Here is a 26,254-nt window from a genome sequence, read left to right as displayed (position 1 = left end):
TGTTTGGGATCATTGTCATGCTGAAAGACCCAGCCACGTTTCATCTTCAATGCCCTTGCTGAGGGAAGGAGGTTTTCACTCAAAATCTCACGATACATGACCCCATTCATTCTTTCCTTTACACGGATCAGTCGTCCTGGTCCCTTTGCAGAAAAACAGCCCCAAAGCATGATGTTTCCACCCCCATGCTTCACAGTAGGTATGGTGTTCTTTGGATGCAACTCAGCATTCTTTGTCCTCCAAACACGACGAGTTGAGTTTTTACCAAAACTTTCTATTTTGGTTTCATCTGACCATATGACATTCTCCCAATCCTCTTCTGGATCATCCAAATGCACTCTAGCAAACTTCAGACGGGCCTGGACATGTACTGGCTTAAGCAGGGGGACACGTCTGGCACTGCAGGATTTGAGTCCCTGGCGGCGTAGTGTGTTACTGATGGTAGGCTTTGTTACTTTGGTCCCAGCTCTCTGCAGGTCATTCACTAGGTCCCCCCGTGTGGTTCTGGGATTTTTGCTCACCGTTCTTGTGATCATTTTGACCCCACGGGGTGAGATCTTGCGTGGAGCCCCAGATCGAGGGAGATTATCAGTGGTCTTGTATGTCTTCCATTTCCTAATAATTGCTCCCACAGTTGATTTTTCAAACCAAGCTGCTTACCTATTGCAGATTCAGTCTTCCCAGCCTGGTGCAGGTCTACAATTTTGTTTCTGGTGTCCTTTGACAGCTCTTTGGTCTTGGCCATAGTGGAGTTTGGAGTGTGACTGTTTGAGGTTGTGGACAGGTGTCTTTTATACTGTTAACAAGTTCAAACAGGTGCCATTAATACAGGTAACGAGTGGAGGACAGAGGAGCCTCTTAAAGAAGAAGTTACAGGTCTGTGAGAGCCAGCAATCTTGCTTCTTTGAAGGTGACCAAATACTTATTTTCCACCATAATTTGCAAATAAATTCCTTAAAAATCCTACAATGTGATTTTCTGGATTTTTTATCCTCAATTTGTCTGTCATAGTTGACGTCTACCTGTGATGAAAATTACAGGCCTCTCTCATCTTTTTAAGTGGGAGAACTTGCACAATTGGTGGCTGACTAAATACTTTTTTTCCCCACTGTATACTGTAAAGCATCTGCTTATAATTAGTTGTCTATGTCATATATTTTAATACACTGAGTGTAGAAAACATTATGAACACCTGCTTTTTCCATGACATAGATTGATAAGGTGAATCCAGGTGACAGATATGATCTCTTATTTATGTAAGTTGTTAAATCAACTTCAATCAGTGGAGATGAAGGGGAGGAGAGAGGTTAATGAATGATTTTTAAGCCTTGAGACAATTGAGACATGGATTGTGTAAATGTGCCATTCAGATGGTGAATAGGCAAGACAAAATATTGAAGTGTCTTTGAACGGGGTATGGTAGTAGGTACCAGGCACAAAGGTTTTTGTCAAGAACTGCAACGCTGCTGGGTTTTTCACGCTCAAAATTTTCCTGTATGTATCAAGAATGGTCCACTACCCAAAGGACATCCAGCCATTTTGACACAACTGTGGGACGCATTGGCGTCAACATGGGCCAGCATCCCTGTGGGACGCTTTCGACACCTTGTAGAGTCCATGCCCCGAGGAGTTGAGGCTGTTCTGAGGGCAAAAGAGAGGGGAGGTGCAACTCAATATTAGGAAGGTGTTCTTAATGTTTTGTACACTCAGTGTATGTTTTTTGCTTTATGTAATGGCATATATTTTATTGCTTCATGTAATGTATTTTATCTCTTGAAATATAGTTTTTATATATTTTATAATGTAGTTTCATGGGGATTTATTATGTTTTCCAGAATCTCCAACCAAATTTGGAGATCAGTCTCTCCAGTACCCAGTCATCTGTCCATGAAGAGTGACTTCTCTATGCATCGTCATATACATTTTAGTGATGGACCAGTGACCTTTGACCCTAGGTAAAAATGTATCATATTACTATTGAAGATGAGAATCTTCAAGATCTGAAACCAGATGTATTTTGTGTATCTGAGTATATACTGTAAAGCATCTGCTTATAATTAGTTGTTTATGTCATATATTTTAATACACTGAGTGTACAAAACATTATGAACACCTGCTTTTTCCATGACATAGATTGATAAGGTGAATCCAGGTGAAAGATATGATCTCTTATTTATGTAACTTGTTAAATCAACTTCAATCAGTGTAGATGAAGGGGAGGAGACAGGTTAATGAAGGATTTTTAAGCCTTGAGACAATTGAGACATGGATTGTGTAAATGTGCCATTCAGATGGTGAATAGGCAAGACAAAATATTTAAGTGTCTTTGAACGGGGTATGGTAGTAGGTACCAGGCACACAGGTTTTTGTCAAGAACTGCAACGCTGCTGGGTTGTTCACGCTCAAAAGTTTCCTGTGTGTATCAAGAGTGGTCCACTACCCAAAGGACATCCAGCCATTTTGACACAACTGTGGGACGCATTGGAGTCAACATGGGCCAGCATTCCTGTGGGACGCTTTCGGCACCTTGTAGAGTCCATGCCCCGACGAGTTGAGGCTGTTCTGAGGGCAAAAGAGAGGGGAGGTGCAACTCAATATTAGGAAGGTGTTCTTAATGTTTTGTATACTCAGTGTATGTTTTTTGCTTTATATAATGGCATATATTTTATTGCTTCATGTAATGTATTTTATCTCTTGAAATATAGTTTTTATATATTTTATAATGTAGTTTCATGGGGATTTATTATGTTTTCCAGAATCTCCAACCAAATTCGGAGATCAGTCTCTCCAGTACCCAGTCATCTGTCCATGAAGAGTGACTTCTCTATGCATCGTCCTATACATTTTAGTGATGGACCAGTGACCTTTGACCCTAGGTAAGTTACTGGAAGAATTGATTATATTACTATTGAAGAGGAGAATCTTCAAGATCTGAACAAATACAGTGGGGAGAACAAGTATTTGATACACTGCCGATTTTGCAGGTGTTCCTACTTACAAAGCATGTAGAGGTCTGTAATTTTTATCATAGGTACACTTCAACTGTGAGAGACGGAATCTAAAACAAAAATCCAGGAAATCACATTGTATGATTTTTAAATAATTAATTTGCATTTTATTGCATGACATAAGTATTTGATCACCTACCAACCAGTAAGAATTCCGGCTCTCACAGACCTGTTAGTTTTTCTTTAAGAAGCCCTCCTGTTCTCCACTCATTACCTGTATTAACTGCACCTGTTTGAACTCGTTACCTGTATAAAAGACACCTGTCCACACACTCAATCAAACAGACTCCAACCTCTCCACAATGGCCAAGACCAGAGAGCTGTGTAAGGACATCAGGGATAAAATTGTAGACCTGCACAAGGCTGGGATGGGCTACAGGACAATAGGCAAGCAGCTTGGTGAGAAGGCAACAACTGTTGGCGCAATTATTAGAAAATGGAAGAAGTTCAAGATGACGGTCAATCACCCTCGGTCTGGGGCTCCATGCAAGATCTCACCTCGTGGGGCATCAATGATCATGAGGAAGGTGAGGGATCAGCCCAGAACTACAAGGCAGGACCTGTTCAATGACCTGAAAAGAGCTGGGACCACAGTCTCAAAGAAAACCATTAGTAACACACTACGCCGTCATGGATTAAAATCCTGCAGCGCACGCAAGGTCCCCCTGCTCAAGCCAGCGCATGTCCAGGCCCGACTGAAGTTTGCCAATGACCATCTGGATGATCCAGAGGAGGAATGGGAGAAGGTCATGTGGTCTGATGAGACTGAAGTTTGCCAATGACCATCTGGATGATCCAGAGGAGGAATGGGAGAAGGTCATGTGGTCTGATGAGACAAAAATAGAGCTTTTTGGTCTAAACTCCACTCGCCATGTTTGGAGGAAGAAGAAGGATGAGTATAACCCCAAGAACACCATCCCAACCGTGAAGCATGGAGGTGGAAACATCATTCTTTGGGGATGCTTTTCTGCAAAGGGGACAGGACGACTGCACCGTATTGAGGGGAGGATGGATGGGGCCATGTATCGCGAGATCTTGGCCAACAACCTCATTCCCTCAGTAAGAGCATTGAAGATGGGTCATGGCTGGGTCTTCCAGCATGACAACGACCCGAAACACACAGCCAGGGCAACTAAGGAGTGGCTCCGTAAGAAGCATCTCAAGGTCCTGGAGTGGCCTAGCCAGTCTCCAGACCTGAACCCAATAGAAAATCTTTTGAGGGAGCTGAAAGTCCGTATTGCCCAGCGACAGCCCCGAAACCTGAAGGATCTGGAGAAGGTCTGTATGGAGGAGTGGGCCAAAATCCCTGCTGCAGTGTGTGCAAACCTGGTCAAGACCTACAGGAAACGTATGATCTCTGTAATTGCAAACAAAGGTTTCTGTACCAAATATTAAGTTCTGCTTTTCTGATGTATCAAATACTTATGTCATGCAATAAAATGCAAATTAATTACTTAAAAATCATACAATGTGATTTTCTCACAGTTGAAGTGTACCTATGATAAAAATTACAGACCTCTACATGCTTTGTAAGTAGGAAAACCTGCAAAATCGGCAGTGTATCATATACTTGTTCTCCCCACTGTATGTACAGGTAAAAGTCAGTAAATTAGAATATTTTGAAAAACTTGATTTATTTCAGTAATTGCATTCAAAAGGTGTAACTTGTACATTATATTTATTCATTGCACACAGACTGATGCATTCAAATGTTTATTTCATTTAATTTTGATGATTTGAAGTGGCAACAAATGAAAATCCAAAATTCCGTGTGTCACAAAATTAGAATATTACTTAAGGCTAATACAAAAAAGGGATTTTTTAGAAATGTTGGCCAACTGAAAAGTATGAAAATGAAAAATATGAGCATGTACAATACTCAATACTTGGTTGGAGCTCCTTTTGCCTCAATTACTGCATTAATGCGGCGTGGCATGGAGTCGATGAGTTTCTGGCACTGCTCAGGTGTTATGAGAGCCCAGGTTGCTCTGATAGTGGCCTTCAACTCTTCTGCGTTGTTGGGTCTGGCATTCTGCATCTTCCTTTTCACAATACCCCACAGATTTTCTATGGGGCTAAGGTCAGGGGAGTTGGCTGGCCAATTTAGAACAGAAATACCATGGTCCGTAAACCAGGCACGGGTAGATTTTGCGCTGTGTGCAGGCGCCAAGTCCTGTTGGAACCTGAAATCTCCATCTCCATAGAGCAGGTCAGCAGCAGGAAGCATGAAGTGCTCTAAAACTTGCTGGTAGACGGCTGCGTTGACCCTGGATCTCAGGAAACAGAGTGGACCGACACCAGCAGATGACATGGCACCCCAAACCATCACTGATGGTGGAAACTTTACACTAGACTTCAGGCAACGTGGATCCTGTGCCTCTCCTGTCTTCCTCCAGACTCTGGGACCTCGATTTCCAAAGGAAATGCAAAATTTGCTTTCGTCAGAAAACATGACTTTAGACCACTCAGCAGCAGTCCAGCTCTTTTTTTCCTTAGCCCAGGTGAGACGCTTTTCGCGCTGTTTCTTGGTCAACAGTGGCTTGACACGAGGTATGCGGCAGTTGAAACCCATGTCTTTCAAGCGTCTCTTGGTGGTGGATCTTGAAGCCCTGACTCCAGCAGCTGTCCACTCCTTGTGAATCTCCCCCACATTTTTGAATGGGTTTTTTTTCACAATCTTGACTAGGGCGCGGTGATCCCTATCGCTTGTACACTTTTTCTGACCACAGTTTTTCCTTCCCTTTGCCTCTCTATTAATGTGTTTGGACACAGAGCTCTGAGAACAGCCAGCCTCTTCTGCAATAACCTTTTGTGTCTTTCCCTCCTTGTGCAATGTGTCGATGGTCGCCTTTTGGACAGCTGTCAAATCTGAAGTCTTCCCCATGTTTGTGTAGGCTTCAGAACTGGACTGAGAGACCATTTAAAGCCCTTTGCAGGTGTTTTGAGTTAATCAGCTGATTAGTTTGTGGCACCAGGTGTCTTCAAAATGTAACCCTTACACAATATTCTAATTTTGTGACACACGGAATTTTGGATGTTCATTTGTTGCCACTTCAAATCATCAAAATTAAATGAAATAAACATTTGAATGCATCAGTCTGTGTGCAATGAATAAATATAATGTACAAGTTACACCTTTTGAATGCAATTACTGAAATAAATCAAGTTTTTCAAAATATTCTAATTTACTGACTTTTACCTGTATTTTGTGTATCTGAGTATATACTGTAAAGCAGGAGGGGGCTTTGTGTGTTTTGTCCACTCAGTGTATATTTTAACATGTTGTTTCATAGTGGTTTATTTATTCCTGCCAGTTGCTGGTTGCTAAAATTCTAATTGTTCACGTTATTTCAGTTTATGTGACAAAACAAGCAAGTATAGTGTAGAGAATCATTGTATCATCAAAACCGATATGAAATATATTTTCCATAAACAAAAATATTGTATTTTCAACTGGTGTACAAAACCGAAATTAAAAGACGCAAAACCGAAACTTAAGACCGGGAAGCAAAGAAATAGCTCACATAGAACAGATCTACCGCTTCCTAGACTTGCTTTGAATGCCAGATCTTACATTTCTATATGAATTTGGTCGGGTCACCCAAAAAGTTACATATTGCACCTTTTAACCTTTATTTAAGGCAAGGTAGTCTGATTGAGACCAAGGTCTGTTTAAATGGAGACCTGCATGACAAGACCAAGCAAGAACACAATAAAAGTAATTACAGCAATTACACAATAAAAGTAATTACAGCAATTACACTACAAGTAATTTCAGCAATTACACAATCAAAGTAATTACAGCAATTACACAATACAAGGAAATACAGCAATTACACAAAAGTAATTACAGAAATTACACAATAAAATGAATTACAGCAATTACACAATACAAGTTAGAGAGACAGATGCTACAATCAAGGCAGGAAACACAAAAAGAAAAATACAAAAAAAAACATGATAAAAAACCCCATGATAAAAAAAAAACATAATAAAAAACAACCACATTCCTCAGTGAAGAGGTCCTCTACTAACAATATGAATGGACCAAAAGGCCCCCATGCATCAAACTGGACGGTATTTTGAAGATTGTTCCATAAGTGAGGTGCAAAGAAATGAAAAGCTGTTTTACCCAAATCTGTAGTGACAGAAGGAAGGAGTTCTCCATCTAAATCTGTAGTGACAGAAGGAAGGAGTTCTCCATCTAAATCTGTAGTGACAGAAGGAAGGAGTTCTCCATCTAAATCTGTAGTGACAGAAGGAAGGAGTTATCCATCTAAATCTGTAGTGACAGAAGGAAGGAGTTCTCCATCTAAATCTGTAGTGACAGAAGGAAGGAGTTCTCCATCTAAATCTGTAGTGACAGAAGGAAGGAGTTATCCATCTAAATCTGTAGTGACAGAAGGAAGGAGTTATCCATCTAAATCTGTAGTGACAGAAGGAAGGAGTTATCCATCTAAATCTGTAGTGACAGAAGGAAGGAGTTCTCCATCTAAATCTGTAGTGACAGAAGGAAGGAGTTATCCATCTAAATCTGTAGTGACAGAAGGAAGGAGTTCTCCATCTAAATCTGTAGTGACAGAAGGAAGGAGTTCTCCATCTAAATCTGTAGTGACAGAAGGAAGGAGTTCTCCATCTAAATCTGTAGTGACAGAAGGAAGGAGTTCTCCATCTAAATCTGTAGTGACAGAAGGAAGGAGTTATCCATCTAAATCTGTAGTGACAGAAGGAAGGAGTTCTCCATCTAAATCTGTAGTGACAGAAGGAAGGAGTTCTCCATCTAAATCTGTAGTGACAGAAGGAAGGAGTTATCCATCTAAATCTGTAGTGACAGAAGGAAGGAGTTCTCCATCTAAATCTGTAGTGACAGAAGGAAGGAGTTCTCCATCTAAATCTGTAGTGACAGAAGGAAGGAGTTATCCATCTAAATCTGTAGTGACAGAAGGAAGGAGTTCTCCATCTAAATCTGTAGTGACAGAAGGAAGGAGTTATCCATCTAAATCTGTAGTGACAGAAGGAAGGAGTTATCCATCTAAATCTGTAGTGACAGAAGGAAGGAGTTCTCCATCTAAATCTGTAGTGACAGAAGGAAGGAGTTCTCCATCTAAATCTGTAGTGACAGAAGGAAGGAGTTCTCCATCTAAATCTGTAGTGACAGAAGGAAGGAGTTCTCCATCTAAATCTGTAGTGACAGAAGGAAGGAGTTCTCCATCTAAATCTGTAGTGACAGAAGGAAGGAGTTCTCCATCTAAATCTGTAGTGACAGAAGGAAGGAGTTCTCCATCCCTGTGACCGGGCATGGTATCTCATACTTCTATAGGTTAGTAACCATTTTAGGTAATGCAGTATTTTTTTTACAAAGGGCTTTATAATTGAATAGAATGTAATGTTTTGCTCTACACAAATCACAATAAATAAAACATATTGTAACATTTAATGACAACTGCCTTGATATTTGCAGTTTGTTTGTAACAACAAATCATTTTTCTTAAATGCATTTAGTGGTTACACACTAACAACTAAAGGTTCTATGTAGTGCCAAAAAAGGGTTCGCTATGGTTACAGACCTTTTTTTGGCTATAAAGAGCCCTTTGTTATGGTTCTTTATAGAACCTTTATAGAGAATGGTTCACTAAAGAACCTTCCTCAATCTCAAAGGTTCTTTGTAGATCCTTTTGAAGAACATTACAGTTTTTTTTTTTGTATTCTGGTTAGCCATACTATATTGTTAAAATTCCATAGGTGTTATATTTAACATTTTAGCAGACGCTCTTATGCAGAGCAACATAGGGCAATTAGGGTGAAGTGCCTTGCTCAAGGGCACATTGGCTGATTTTTCACCTAGTCGGCTCGGGGATTCAAACCAGCGACCTTTCAGTTACTGGCTCTTAATGCTAAGCTACCTGCCTTTCAGTTACTGGCTCTTAACGCTAGGCTACCTGCCTTTCAGTTACTGGCTCTTAATGCTAGGCTACCTGCCTTTCAGTTACTGGCTCTTAACGCTAGGCTACCTGCCTTTCAGTTACTGGCTCTTAACGCTAGGCTACCTGCCTTTCAGTTACTGGCTCTTAATGCTAGGCTACCTGCCTTTCAGTTACTGGCTCTTAACGCTAGGCTACCTGCCATGACCAGTTGCATCAGATGTGCTAGCTCTCAAACTGCTGTGGGTCACTGTAGTGATTGCTTCAGGAAACTTAGTTTGCTAATGAGGCTTTCCAGCCAATTGTGTCAAATAGGTTAATTGCTCTGAGCTTCTTTATTCATTCACAATGCACATTAGTGACATCTGCTGGTCAGCAATAAATAGCAATGTGTGATTATCAGATAAAGGTCATTTTTTCTCCACTGATTTGATCAAAACTCTTTAGCGGTAAGTCGTTGGCTTTAATAGCCTCCAGTCAGTTCACATCTTTACATCATGCTGTCACGATCGTTTATAGACGGGACGGAACCAGGCGCAGCGTGATATGCATACATGTTTATTAACGAATAAACACAACGATAAAACAATAAACAAACGATACGTGAAGTCCAAGGCAGCACAACATACCATACCATACCATACCATACCATACCATACCATACCATACCATACCATACCATACCATACCTTAACACAGAACAAGATCCCACAACCAACTAGTGATCTACACGATCTAGATCTGAACATAGAAAATGCAACATAGAAATTACTACACAGAAAATACACACCCTAACTCAACAAATACGAGTCCCCAGAGTCAGGGCGTGACAGTACCCCCCCCCCCCCCCAAAGGTGCGGACTCCGACCGCACAACATAAACATAACAGGGTAGGGGCCAGGTGGGCATTCCACCTCGGAGGCGGATCCGGCTCAGGGCGTGACGACCACTTACTCTCCACCTCCCTGTTGCACCCCTGGTCTGGTCTGGACCTCGGCGCGCTGCTTCCCCTCTCCTTCCTCCCACGAAGTACCAAGCCCTGTCTGGACCCTGGTGTGGGAGACCCCGAACCTGGAGAGGGGCTGACGTCTGGGTCTGGACTGGAGCCGCTGACCGGAGCTGGACCCGACGACGGTGGAGCGGATTTCTCTGGCTCCGGAGTTGAGCAGCTAACCGGAGCTGGATTAGGCACCGGTGGGACAGGCACGGGCCGTGCCGTACTGGACACACGCACCACTGGCTTGGTGCGAGGAGCAGGAACAGGCCGGACCGGGCTGGCGACGCGCACCACTGGTTTGGTGCGAGGGACAGGAACAGGCCGGGCTGGGCTGGCGACGCGCACCACTGGCTTGGTGCGAGGGACAGGAACAGGCCGGGCCGGCTGGCGACGCGCACCACTGGCTTGGTGCGAGGGACAGGAACAGGCCGGGCCGGGCTGGCGACGCGCACCACTGGCTTGGTGCGAGGGGCAGGAACAGGCCGGGCCGGGCCGGCGACACGCACCACTGGCTTGGTGCGAGGGGCATGAACATGCCGGGCCGGGCTGGCGACGCGCACCACTGGCTTGGTGCGACGGACAGGAACAGACCGGACCGGGCTGGCGACGGGCACCACTGGCTTGGTGCGACGGACAGGAACAGACCGGACCGGGCTGGCGACGGGCACCACTGGCTTGGTGCGAGGGACAGGAACAGGCCGGGCCGGGCTGGCGACGCGCACCACTGGTTTGGTGCGAGGGACAGGAACAGGCCGGACCGGGCTGGCGACGCGCACCACTGGCTTGATGCAAGGAGCAGGAACGGGCCGGACCGTACTGGGAACACGCACCACTGGCTTAGTGCGGGGAGCAGGAACGGGTCAGGCCGTACTGGGAACACGCACCACTGGCTTAGTGCGGGGAGCAGGAACGGGCCGGACCGGACTGGCGACACGCACCACTTGCTTGGTGCGAGGAGCGGGACTGGGTTCCTTTATTAACCCCCGCTCCTTCTGCTACCTAACCAGCTCCTCTCGCCGTGCCTCTACACCTTCCTTCTTCCTTTTTGCCCCCTGTAGCTCCTCCCTCTGACCGAATAACTCCTGCTCCCTCTGAACCAATAGCCTCCGTAACATGGTGGCCTCCTCTCCTAACCTGCAGATCCGCCCTTTAACGGCCTCCTGCTGCCTCGTCGTCCACACCGTGTGCCCCCCCCCCAAAATGTTCTTGGGTTGCCTCTCGGGTCTCCGTCATCGGCACTGTTGGCGCCGTTTCTCCTCTCCTACCTGGGCATCCTCCTTCATCGCCTTCCGGTAACGGACGGCCTCCTCCTCCGTATTTCTCCCCCAACCGAGGAGGACATCTACTAATGTAACCTCCTGTTGAATTCCCGGCATTTGCTCCTGAACACGCTGCTTGGTCCTCGTTTGGTGGGATCTTCTGTCACGATCGTTTATAGACGGGACGGACCAAGGCGCAGCGTGATATGCATACATGTTTATTAACGAATAAACACAACGACAAAACAATAAACAAACGTAACGTGAAGTCCAAGGCAGCACAGCACAACACAACACAACATACCATACCATACCATACCATACCATACCATACCATACCATACCATACCATACCATACCATACCATACCATACCATACCATACCATACCATACCATACCATACCATACCATACCATACCATACCATACCATACCATACCATAACACGGAACAAGATCCCACAACCCACTAGTGCCAATAGGCTGCCTAAGTATGGGCCCCAATCAGAGACAACGAGCTACAGCTGCCTCTGATTGGGAACCACACCGGCCAACATAGATCTACACATACTAGATCTAAACATAGAAAATGCAACATAGAACATCACCACAATGAATATACACACCCTGACTCAACAAATACGAGTCCCCAGAGTCAGGGCGTGACACATGCTTATTTTTCTGCCTTCAAGTTGACTATTTTTCAAAAATGGAATCTATGGCATTATTGAGGATGCTTAAGAGAGAAGCTTATACTATACTAAATAAAACAAATGATTTGAACAGTGCAGAAAGTGTGGTTTCGCAAAACTATTTTCTAAATAGTGTCTCTTCAACGGGATTCGAACTCATACCCCCACATCCTGGAATGTTCCATAGTTCCCTACTCTACCAGCTAAGACACCAGTCAGGTGAAATTACTTGTACAAAATCCTAACTAAATGTATAAGTATGATATCCCGTAGTGGTCGGTGTTTGAAAGCAGCTTAATCGAAGAAAGCATTGGAACCACGGTGAAATCAGTGGGATCTCGCATTTTGCAACACACGGTTTGAAAAAGCATGTGATTAAACAAAGCTTCGGACATCATTGATGACGTACTTCTGATAAAGTGATACACTCATCGGAACACTGATTCGAAGTTAGCTGCTTAGCGATTTCAACGCATGCCTTGGAGCTTCAGTATGAAACGTAACATCACTAGATCACTGAGGAGAGAATTGAGAACCACTGACTTAGTCAACCGTTCTCAATTGACACAAGGCCATACGTGAGTCGTTCACAAGACACCGTCACTGGCCATAGTCCTACAAAACTGTGTGTATTAACAGTCATTGCAGAACACAACACATTAGATAAACGTCAATGGCACTCACTCACTGTTACACAAAAAGAGCTTTGAACAAACCACTCCGCAAAATATTCTAATGAGCCACTGCCTCTACATTTTAATTATCACTAAAACGCAAATAACCCTTTTTGTGAACTGCAAAGAACCATTGAATGGCTTGAAGGGTTCTTTGAGTCATTATGGTTCCACATAGAACCATCACCTTCCCAAAGAACCCTTGCGGAACCCTCTTTTCTTAGTGTGTACATTCTATACTTTTGAAGATTTCTACAATCTGAGTTCATATAGTTTAGTAATACCACTGTGGACATGTTTCTACAACCTTCTGAGTTCATATAGTTTAGTAATACCACTGTGGACATGTTGCTACAACCTTCTGAGTTCATATAGTTTAGTAATACCACTGTGGACATGTTTCTACAACCTTCTGAGTTCATATAGTTTAGTAATACCACTGTGGACATGTTTCTACAACCTTCTGAGTTCATATAGTTTAGTAATACCACTGTGGACATGTTTCTACAACCTGAGTTCATATAGTTTAGTAATACCATTGTGGACATGTTTCTACAACCTTCTGAGTTCATATAGTTTAGTAATACCACTGTGGACATATTTCTACAACCTGAGTTCATATAGTTTAGTAATACCACTGTGGACATGTTTCTACAACCTTCTGAGTTCATATAGTTTAGTAATACCACTGTGGACATGTTATCCTTTCCAGAGGCTACTACCACACTCAGAGAGCAGAGTATACTGTTCCCAGCTGGCTGTCTATGAACAGTATTAACATCTACAATCTCTCTCTCCTTTATCTCTGTAGTGGAAGGTCTACTATGTTAGAGGATCAGTATTAACATCTACAATCTCTCTCTCTCCTTTATCTCTGTAGTGGATGGTCTACTCTGTTAAAGGATCAGTATTAACATCTACAATCTCTCTCTCCTTTATCTCTGTAGTGGAAGGTCTACTCTGCCAGAGGATCAGTCCAGGTGTGCAGTGTGTCAGCAGGTGCTGAGGGATCCAGTCTCTATCACCTGTGGACGGTGCTGAGGGATCCAGTCTCTATCACCTGTGGACACAGGTTCTGCAGACAGTGCATCACCAGATACTGGGAGAAACCTGCTCCTTCAGGAGACTATGACTGTCCTCAGTGTAGAAAGAGATCCAGAACACGGCCTGTACTACAGCACCTGAGTCAACCCAATAAAACACGAGGCTCTGAAAACAGTAAGACCACTTGCACACGTGGGCCAAGTCAAGACCTTAATATGATTTACAGTAGTTAACTACAATATTATGAGATAATAGAAGTTACTGTAGTTGTGGAAGGCCCACTTTTCATCCTGTCAATGAATGTTTCTGATACACACCATTGTTCTTCTTCCCTTGTAGTGGATGACAGCCTGCAGAGAGCTATAGTAAACCATAAAGACAGTCTGAAAAGGAGGTATGAATGTGTGATAGAAGGCATGGAAATAGCAGGGAACCAAACTCCCCTCAACAGGATTTACACAGAGCTCTACATCACAGAAGGAGAGAGTGAAGGGGTTAACAATGAACATGAGGTGTGGCAGCTAGAGACAGCATCCAGGACACCAACCTCACATGACACAGCAATCCACTGCAATGACATCTTTAAACCCTTACCAGGCCAAGAGAGAAGCATCAGAACTGTGCTGACGAAGGGCATCGCTGGCATCGGAAAAACAGTCTCTGTGCAGAAGTTCATCCTAGACTGGGCTGAAGAGAAGGCGAACCAAGGTGTGGATATCATATTTGTGCTTCCTTTCCGGGAGCTGAACTTGATTAAAGATCTCCAGTACAGTCTTCTCAGACTTTTAAATGGCTTCCACACAGAACTAGACATAGGCAATGCAAAGAAACTCACTGCCTGTAAAGCTATGTTCATCTTTGATGGTTTGGATGAAAGCAGACTTCCATTGGATTTCCAGCACAATGAAAAGGTGTCTGATGTCACCCAGACATCGTCTGTCGATGTTCTGCTGACAAACCTCATCATGGGGAATCTGCTTCCCTCTGCTCTCCTATGGATAACCTCCCGACCTGCAGCAACCAATCAGATCCCCCCTAAGTGTGTTGACCAGGTGACAGAGGTACGAGGGTTCAATGACCCACAGAAGGAGGAGTACTTCAGGAAGAGATTCAGTGATGAGGACCTGGCCAGCAGAATCATCTCACACATAAAGACATCAAGGAGCCTCCACATCATGTGCCACATGCCAGTGTTCTGTTGGATTTCTGCAATAGTCCTTGAGCACATGTTGAGTACAGACAAGAGGAGAGAGATGCCCACGACTCTGACTGAGATGGCAATACACTTCCTGCTCATTCAGACCAGCCTGAAGAACCAGAAATATCATGGAAGAGATGAGATGGATCAACAGGAGCTCATGGAGTCAGATAAGGAAATTCTTCTGAAGCTGGGGAAGCTGGCGTTTGAAAATCTGGAGAAGGGTAATCTCATGTTCTATGAAGAAGACCTGAAAGAGTGTGGCATTGATGTCAAAGAAGCCTCAGTGTACTCAGGAGTGTGCACACAAATCTGTAAAGAAGAGTCTGTGTTATTTCAGAGAGTGGTGTACTGCTTTGTTCATCTGAGCATTCAGGAGTTTCTCTCAGCTGTCTACATGTACCATTGTTACACAACCAAGAACATGGATGCACTGAAGCCCTTCCTCAAGGGAAAGTCTAGAGCTGCATCTGAAGAGCTAACCTTGCATGAGCTGCTGAAGAGTACCGTGGATAAAGCCTTGGAGAGCAAGAATGGACACCTGGACCTCTTTGTCCGCTTCCTTCATGGCATGTCACTGGAGTCCAATCAGAAACTCCTACGAGGTCTGGTGACACAGACAGAAAGCAGTCCAGACAGCGTCCAGAAAACAATCCGTTCCCTGAAGGTGATGCAGAGGAAGAACATCTCCCCTGAGAGGTGCATCAATCTCTTCCACTGTCTGATAGAGATGAAAGACCATTCAGTACAGGAGGAAATCCAAGCGTACTTGAGGTCAGAGAAGAGATCCAAAAACCTCACACTTTCTCAGTGTTCAGCGCTGGCCTACATGCTACAGATATCAGAGGAGGTTCTGGATGTGTTTGACCTGAAGGTATACAAGACATCAGAGGAGGGTCGTAGGAGACTGCTCCCAGCTGTGAGAGGCTACAGGAAAGCTCTGTAAGTATTCATGGAAATATCCCACATCAAAACACATTGTAGTTACAGCAGCATTTTTATTGGCTGACGGGCTCTGTAAGTACTCATGTGACTATCCCTCAGACCAAACTTTACTGTATGTAAGAACAACAATATTTTCATTGGCCGACTAAACTTTCTATCAGCTGAAAACTCTTAAACAAACTGTAATACAAACGGATCAGAAAAGTTGTAGCATTGAGACATCTATACACAGTGTTCACATTATTAGTGAAGAGGTAACTGTAAGCAGGGAAGCTAAATGTAACATTTTAATCCAACCTGTCCCTCATGGTATTTACTCTGTTGACAGACTCACTGGCTGTAAACTCACAGACACATCCTGTGAAGTGTTGGCCTCAGCTCTCAGTTCAAACCCCTCAAACCTGAGAGAGCTGGATCTGAGTAACAATGTCCTGAATGATTCAGGAGTGAAGCTGCTCTCTGCTGGAATGGGGAATCCCCACTGTAAACTGGAGACTCTGAGGTCAGTATTCCTGTAGTTGGTCAACAAGTGATAACTGTTCACCAGATCCACATGTGTTTACCAGGCACACATAGTCCACACCATATGTGTTTGGACAGTGAAGTTTACAGTTTTACATTTGGTGCTATGCTCCAGCATTTTGGATTTGAGATATAATGTTTCATATTAGGCGACAGTACAGAATGTCACCTTTTATTTGAGGGTATTCATACATACCTGTTTTACTGTTTAGAAATGAAAGCACTTAATGTATCTAGTTCTCCCATTTGAAAAAGTAATAAGTATTTGGACAAATTAATTTAGTCCAATGTTTAGTGTTTTAGTGTTTGGTCTTTGAATATTCTTTGCCTGCAGTGATTACATCAAGCTTGTGATTCTACAAACTTGTTGAATACATTTGCAGTTTGTCTTGGTTGTGTTTTGGATGATGTTTTTCCCAATAGAAACTGAATGGTGAATAATGTCCTGTCATTTTGGAGTCACTTCACTTGTATTGTCAGTAAGAATAGAATATGTTTCTGAACACTTCTACATTCATGTGGATGCTACCATAATTATGAATAATCATGAATGAATCGTGAATGATGATGAATGAGAAAGTTACAGAGGAACAAGGATCATACCCCCTCTGTTATTGGTAATGGTGAGAGGTTAGCATGTTTTGTTGTAGCCTCTGTAACTTTCTCACTCATTATTATTCATGATTCATTCATGATTTTTCTTAATCATGGCATCATTAGGATTCATTTAGTAGTGTTTAGAAACATTTACATTTTAGTCATTTAGCAGACGCTCTTATCCAGAGCGACTTACAGTTAGTGAGTGCATACATTATTTTTTATTACTTTTTTTCATACTGGCCCCCCGTGGGAATCGAACCCACAACCCTAGCGTTGCAAACGCCATGCTCTACCAACCAAACTACATCCCTGCCGGCCATTCCCTCCCCTACCCTGGACGACGCTGGGCCAATTGTGCGCCGCCCCATGGATCTCCCGGTCGCAGCCGGCTACGACAGAGCCTGGATTCGAACCAGGATCTCTAGTGGCACAGCTACAGAAACCTGTTATCTACTCACTTAGACAGAAAATTACTCCAGTCATCATCCACCATTCAGTTACTATTGGGCAAAACATAACCAAAAACAAACTGCAAATACAACCAACGAGTTTACAACCAAATACTCAACTTTTGACTATGTTAATACACTATTAGTCAAATGGTCAGAATACGTTTGACTTCGTCAAATGGGGGGACTAGTAACATAAAGTGCTATCATTTCTAAACGGTGAAACAGATATGTATTAAAATACCCTCAAATAAAAGGTGACATTATATACTGTCACCTCATATGAAACATTTGATCTCAAATCCAAAATGCTGGAGTATAGAGCCACATTTAAAATGTCAGTTTCACTGTCAAACTAGATATGGTGTGGACTGTATACTCAAAACAATCTAAATCTGATACCTCACTGTCTGTCTTTTGACTGATACTGCTTTTTAAACTGCTCTGGTCAGTCTACTCAAATATTTGTACTATACATTTTTCTATCTACATGCAATACTTTGATAATTTGTCATTTCTAATAATGAAACATTCATTTATGAATAGATATGGCAGGTTTCAGGACACTGATATATCTGAATATGTTGAAAAAAATATACTGCCACTATTTTGACCACCAAAGAATAGCAGTGTGGTTTTAATATGATTTTACTCTTTGCAGGCTGTCACGCTGTCTAGTCACAGAGGAAGGCTGTGCTTCTCTGGTCTCAGCTCTGAAGTCAAACCCCTCACACCTGAGAGAGCTGGATCTGAGTAACAATGACCTGAAGGATTCAGGAGTGAAGCTGCTCTCTGCTGGAATGGGGAATCCCCACTGTAAACTGGAGACTCTGAGGTCAGTATTCCTGTAGTTGGTCAACAAGTGATAACTGTTCACCAGATCCACATGTGTTTACCAGGCACACATAGTCCACATCATATGTGTTTGGACAGTGAAGCTTACAGTTTTACATTTGGTGCTATGCTCCAGCATTTTGGATTTGAAATTGTTTCATATTAGGCAACAGTACAGAATGTCACTTTTTATTTGAGGGTATTCATACATACCTGTTTTACTGTTTAGAAATGAAACCACTTTATGTATGTAGTTCTCTAGGTCTACCATTTGAAAAAGTCATAAGTATTTGGACAAATTAATTTAGTCCAATGTTTAGTGTTTTAGTGTTTGGTCTTTGAATATTCTTTGCCTGCAGTGATTACATCAAGCTTGTGAATCTACAAACTTTTGAATGCATTTGCAGTTTGTTTTGGTTGTGTTTTGGATGATGTTTTTCCCAATAGAAACTGAATGGTGAATAATGTCCTGTCATTTTGGAGTCACTTCACTTGTATTGTCAGTAAGAATAGAAGATGTTTCTGAACACTTCTACATTCATGTGGATGCTACCATGATTATGAATAATCATGAATGAATCGTGAACGATGATGAATGAGAAAGTTACAGAGGAACAAGGATCATACCCCCTCTGTTATTGGTAATGGTGAGAGGTTAGCATGTTTTGTTGTAGCCTCTGTAACTTTCTCACTCATTATTATTCATGATTCATTCATAATTTTTCTTAATCATGACATCATCAGGATTAATTTAGTAGTGTTTAGAAACATGTTATCTACTCACTTAGACAGAAAATTACTCCAGTCATCATCCACCATTCAGTTACTATCGGGCAAAACATAACCCAAAACAAACTGCAAATACAAACAATGAGTTCACAACCAAATACTCAACTTTTGACTACGTTAATACACTATAAGTCAAATGGTCAGAATACGTTTGACTTCGTCAAATGGGGGGACTAGATACATAAAGTGCTTTCATTTCTAAACGGTGAAACAGATACAGTGGGGAAAAAAAGTATTTAGTCAGCCACCAATTGTGCAAGTTCTCCCACTTAAAAAGATGAGAGAGGCCTGTAATTTTCATCATAGGTACACGTCAACTATGACAGACAAATTGAGAATTTTTTTCTCCAGAAAATCACATTGTAGGATTTTTAATGAATTTATTTGCAAATTATGGTGGAAAATAAGTATTTGATCACCTTCAAAGAAGCAAGATTTTTTCTGGCTCTCACAGACCTGTAACTTCTTCTTTAAGAGGCTCCTCTGTCCTCCACTCGTTACCTGTATTAATGGCACCTGTTTGAACTTGTTAACAGTATAAAATACACCTGTCCACAACCTCAAACAGTCACACTCCAAACTCCACTATTGCCAAGACCAAAGAGCTGTCAAAGGAGACCAGAAACAAAATTGTAGACCTGCACCAGGCTGGAAAGACTGAATCTGCAATAGGTAAGCAGCTTGGTTTGAAGAAATCAACTGTGGGAGCAATTATTAGGAAATGGAAGACATACAAGACCACTGATAATCTCCCTCGATCTGGGGCTCCACGCAAGATCTCACCCCGTGGGGTCAAAATGATCACAAGAACGGTGAGCAAAAATCCCAGAACCACATGGGGGGACCTAGTGAATGACCTGCAGAGAGCTGGGACCAAAGTAACAAAGCCTACCATCAGTAACACACTACGCCGCCAGGGACTCAAATCCTGCAGTGCCAGACGTGTCCCCCTGCTTAAGCCAGTACATGTCCAGGCCCGTCTGAAGTTTGCTAGAGTGCATTTGGATGATCCAGAAGAGGATTGGGAGAATGTCATATGGTCAGATGAAACCAAAATAGAACTTTTTAGTAAAAACTCAACTCGTCGTGTTTGGAGGACAAAGAATGCTGAGTTGCATCCAAAGAACACCATACCTACTGTGAAGCATGGGGGTGGAAACATCATGCTTTGGGGCTGTTTTTCTGCAAAGGGACCTGGACGACTGATCCGTGTAAAGGAATGAATGAATGGGGTCATGTATCATGAGATTTTGAGTGAAAACCTCCTTCCATCAGCAAGGGCATTGAAGATAAAATGTGGCTGGGTCTTTCAGCATGACAATGATCCCAAACACACCGCCCGGGCAACGAAGGAGTGGCTTCGTAAGAAGCATTTCAAGGTCCTGGAGTGGCCTAGCCAGTCTCCAGATCTCAACCCCATAGAAAATCTTTGGAGGGAGTTGAAAGTCTGTGTTGCCCAGCGACAGCCCCAAAACATCACTGCTCTAGAGGAGATCTGCATGGAGGAATGGGCCAAAATACCAGCAACAATGTGTGAAAACCTTGTGAAGACTTACAGAAAACGTTTGACCTGTGTCATTGCCAACAAAGGGTATATAACAAAGTATTGAGAAACTTTTGTTATTGACCAAATACTTATTTTCCACCATATTTTGCAAATAAATTCATAAAAAATCCTACAATGTGATTTTCTGGAAAAAAAAATCTCATTTTGTCTGTCATAGTTGACGTGTACCTATGATGAAAATTACAGGCTTCTCTCTCATCTTTTTAAGTGGGAGAACTTGCACAATTGGTGGCTGACTAAATACTTTTTTCCCCCACTGTATGTATTAAAATACCCTCAAATAAAAGGTGACATGAAAACTTCTGTAAATAAGGTATTTCTATATATTTGCAAACATGTCTAAAAACCTGTTTTCACTTTGTCATTATGGGGTATTGTGTGTAAATTGATGGGGAAAAAGAACTAATTTAATATATTTTAGAATAAGGCTGTAACTTAACAAAATGTGGAAAAAGTCAAGGGGTCTGAATACTTTTTGAATGCACTGTAGATATGGTGTGGACTGTATACTCAATACAATCTAAATCTGATACCTCACTGTCTGTCTTTTGACTGATACTGCTTTTTAAACTGCTCTGGTCAGTCTACTCAAATATTTGTAATATGCATTTTTCTATCTACAAGCAATACTTTGATAATTTGTCATTTCTAATAATGAAACATTCATTTATGAATAGATATGGCAGGTTTCAGGACACTGATATATCTGAATACGTTGAAAAAAATATACTGCCACTATTTTAACCACCAAAGAATAGCAGTGTGATTTTAATATGATGTGACTCTTTGCAGGCTGTCAGGCTGTCTAGTCACAGAGGAAGGCTGTGCTTCTCTGGTCTCAGCTCTGAAGTCAAACCCCTCACACCTGAGAGAGCTGGACCTGAGTAACAATGACCTGAAGGATTCAGGAGTGAAGCTGCTCTCTGCTGGACTGGGGAATCCCCACTGTAAACTGGAGAGTCTGAGGTCAGTATTCCTGTAGTTGGTCAACAAGTGATAACTGTTCACTAGATCCACATGTGTTTACCAGGCACACATAGTCCACACCATATGTGTTTGGACAGTGAAGCTTACAGTTTTACATTTGGTGCTATGCTCCAGCATTTTGGATTTGAGATAGAATGTTTGATATTAGGTGACAGTATATAATGGCACCTTTTATTTGAGGGTATTCATACATATCTGTGTTACTGTTTAGAAATGAAAGCACTTTATGTATCTAGTTCTCCCATTTGAAAAGGTCTTAATAATTTGGACATATTCACTTATATTGTATTGAAGTAGTCATACGTTTAGTATTTGGTCCCATATTCCTTACCCACAGTGATTACATCAAGCTTGTGATTCTACAAACTTGTTGAATACATTTGCAGTTTGTCTTGGTTGTGTTTTGGATGATGTTTTCCCAATAGAAACTGAATGGTGAATAATGTCCTGTCATTTTGGAGTCACTTCACTTGTATTGTCAGTAAGAATAGAATATGTTTCTGAACACTTCTACATTCATGTGGATGCTACCATGATAATGAATAATCATGAATGAATCGAGAATGATGATGAATGAGAAAGTTACAGAGGAACAAGGATCATACCCCCTCTGTTATTGGTAATGGTGAGAGGTTAGCATGTTTTGTTGTAGCCTCTGTAACTTTCTCACTCATTATTTTTCATGATTCATTCATGAGTTTTATTAATCATGGCATTGTCAGGATTAATTTTGTAGTGTTTCGAAACATGTTATCTACTCACTTAGACAGAAGATTAATCCAGTCATCATCCACCATTCAGTTACTATTGGGCAAAACATAACCCAAAACACAACCAAAACAAACTGCAAATGCAACCAACGAGTTTGGGACCAAATACTAAACTTTTGACTACTTTAATACACTATAAGTGAATTGGTCAGAATACTTATGACTTATTCAAATGGAGGGAATAGATACAAAAAGTGCTTTCATTTAAAATGTTAGCTTCTCTGTCAAAATAGATATGGTGTGGACTGTATACTCAATACAATCTAAATCTGATACCTCACTGTCTGTCTTTTGACTGATACTGCTTTTTAAACTGCTCTGGTCAGTCTACTCAAATATTTGTACTATACATGTTTCTATCTACAAGCAATAATCTGACAATTTCTAATAATGATACATTCATTTATGAATAGATATGTCAGGTTTCAGGACACTGATATATCTGAACATGTTGAAAAAAATATACTGCCACTATTTTCACCACCAAAGAATAGCAGTGTGATTTTAATATGATTTGACTCTTTGCAGGCTGTCAGGCTGTCTAGTAACAGAGGAAGGCTGTGTTTCTCTGGTCTCAGCTCTGAAGTCAAACCCCTCACACCTGAGAGAGCTGGACCTGAGCTACAATCACCCAGGAGACTCAGGAGTCAGACTGCTCTCTGCTGGACTGGAGGATCCACACTGCAGACTGGAGAAACTCAAGTATGTAGAGGGTTTATGTCAATGTTCCTATCAGACATGTTGGAGTTATCAGGCTAGTTAAGACAAACATTCTGACCACCACTTGGACTAAGTTATATAAAGACTGTGTGGTGTGTGTGTCCTGTGTGTGTTTGTGTGTGTCTGTGTGTGTGTCCAGTGTGTGTGTGTGTCCAGTGTGTGTGTGTGTCCAGTGTGTGTGTGTGTCCAGTGTGTGTGTGTGTCCAGTGTGTGTGTGTGTTTGTCCTGTGTGTGTTTGTCCTGTGTGTGTGTGTGTGTCGTGTGTGTGTGTGTTTGTCCAGTGTGTGTGTGTGTGAGTGTCCAGTGTGTGTTTGTGTGTGTGTGCACGTGTATCAGTACACACACTGGACACACACACACACTGGACACACATACACACAGGACACACATACACACTGGACACACACACACACACACACACACTGGACACATACACACAAAGGACACACACACACACAAAGGACGCACACACACACACACACACTGGACAAACACACACACTGGACACACACACACTCACACTGGACACACACACACACTAAACACACACACACACACACTAGACATACACACACAATGGACACACACACACTCACACTGGACACACACACACAATGGACACATACACACACTGGACACACACACACACACACACACACACACACACACACACACATACACACTGGACACACAAACACAAAAACACACTGGACACAAACACACACACTGGACACACACACACACACACACACACACACACACACACACACACACACACACACACACACACACACACACACACACTTGGACAAATGTATATACTTACTGTTTGTGTGTGTGAGTTCAGGTGTATCCCTCAATGACTGTCTGTTCTTCTGCTTACCGCTACAGTGTGGAACATGGTGGAGAGAACACAATGAAACCTGGACTTAGAAAATGTGAGTGTTGACTGCTGTGAAGAATATGACTAAGAATAAGTCTTAATTCAAGTGAAGTCAAAGTCAAAGACCACCATCATTACTTACTTGGTCATATTAAATATCAGCTGTAGTTCTACAGAAGCACAAATCAGGGACACCAAAGTTTACAAAGAGTTTCTTTGACAATGTGTGTGTCTGGGTGTGCGTGTGCTCAGGATGTGTGTGTGTGTCCAGTGTGTGTGTGTTCAGGATGTGTGTGTGTGTGTGTTTGTGTAATTAATGGGAATAAGTGTGTTTTATATTACCATACAGTATAACATATGATCATTCAACAAGTCTCAAGTTACCTTAACTTCTCCTTTTGATACCTAGAAACATCTACATTAAATGAATTAGTGAAAAGTGAGTTAACATTCTAAAGTGAATGATTATTTCTAATATTGTGTCTGGTTTCATCCATCAGATGTCTGTGATCTCACACTGGACCCAAACACAGTAAACAGATTCCTCTCTCTGTCTGAGGAGAACAGAAAGGTGACATGGGGGAGAGAGAAGCAGCCGTATCCTGATCACCCAGAGAGATTTGAGTTCTGGCCTCAGGTGCTGTGTAGAGAGGGTCTGACTGGGCGCTGTTACTGGGAGGTAGAGTGGAGTGGGAAAGGGGCTGATATAGGAGTGGCATATAAAGGAATCAGCAGGAGAGGAAGGGGTGTTATAAGAGTGGCATATAAAGGAACCAGCAGGAGAGGATTGTGTGATGACAGTTGTCTTGGATACAATGACAAGTCCTGGAGTCTTGACTGCTCTGGCAACAGTTACACTGCCTGTCACAATAATAAGTCCACTACCATAGACGTCCCCTCCTCCAGCTCCCACAGAGTAGGAGTGTATCTGGACTGGCCAGCCGGCACTCTGTCCTTCTACAGAGTCTCCTCTGACACACTGACCCACCTGAACACATTCCACTCCACATTCACTGAGCCCCTCTATCCAGGGTTTTGGGTTTGGGATGATGGGGACTCAGTGTCCCTGTAAATAATAACCATGGTAACACTGACACACACACACTGGACACACACACACACACACACTGGACAAACACACACACTGGACACACACACTGGACACACACACACTACACACACACACACACACACACTAGACAAACACACACACTGGACACACACACTACACACACACACACACACTGAACACACACAAACGGACACACTGGAGACACACACACACTGAACACACACACACTAGACACACACACACACACTGTACACACACACACACTGAACACACACACACACACACACACACACTGCACACACACACACACACACACACACACACACACTGGACACGCACGCACACACTGGACAAATACACTGGACACACACACTGAACACACACACACTGGACATACACACACACACACTGAACACACACACTGGACAAACACACACACACACACACACTGGACACACACACATACATTGAACACACACACACACACTAGACACACACACACACACTGAACACAAACAAACTGAACACACACACACACTGGACACACCCACACACACACTAGACACGCACACTGGACACACACACACTGAACACACACACACACACACACACTGGACACACACCCACACTGAACACACACACACACACACACTAGACACACACACACTGAACACACACACACACACACACACACACTGGACCCACACACTAGACAAACACACACACTGTACACACAAACTTACACACTGAACACACACACACACACACACACAGGACACACACGCACACACTGGACACACACACACTGAACACACACACACACACACACACACACACACACACACTGGACACACACACACACACACACACACACTGAACACACACACTGGACACACACACACACACACACACACACTGGACACACACACATACACTGGGAACAAACACACACTGGACACACACACACACGCTGAACACACACACACACTGAACACACACACTGGACACACACAAACACTGAACACACACACACACACATGACACACACACACACTGGACACACACACACACACTGAACACACACACACACACTGAACACACACACTGGACACACACACTGAACACACACACACACACACACACAGGACACACACACACACACACTCTAGACACACACACACACACACTTACACACACTGGATACACACACATGCACTGGACAAACACACACACTGGACACTTGACAAACACACACACTGGACACACACACACTGGACAAACACACACACACACTACACATACACACACACTGCACACACACACA

General features: G+C 42.7%; 1 pseudogene across 1 annotated transcript; it reads left to right on the top strand.

The window, feature by feature from the left end:
• The first annotated feature begins 1,880 nt into the window (after positions 1-1,880).
• Positions 1,881-25,004, top strand: LOC311118372 (NLR family CARD domain-containing protein 3-like; annotated as a pseudogene). Its single transcript has 8 exons — positions 1,881-1,955; positions 2,757-2,876; positions 13,498-13,768; positions 13,934-15,734; positions 16,066-16,207; positions 22,821-22,943; positions 24,367-24,585; positions 24,682-25,004. The product of its transcript is annotated as an NLR family CARD domain-containing protein 3-like (transcript).
• Positions 25,005-26,254: the final 1,250 nt, after the last annotated feature.

This window comes from Coregonus lavaretus, assembly GCF_964263955.1.
Source record: "Coregonus lavaretus genome assembly, contig: HAP1_SCAFFOLD_1419, whole genome shotgun sequence".
NCBI classification, from domain to species: domain Eukaryota; kingdom Metazoa; phylum Chordata; class Actinopteri; order Salmoniformes; family Salmonidae; genus Coregonus; species Coregonus lavaretus.
Note: the sequence above shows the minus strand (reverse complement) of the source record. Positions and strands in the feature narration are given on the sequence as shown.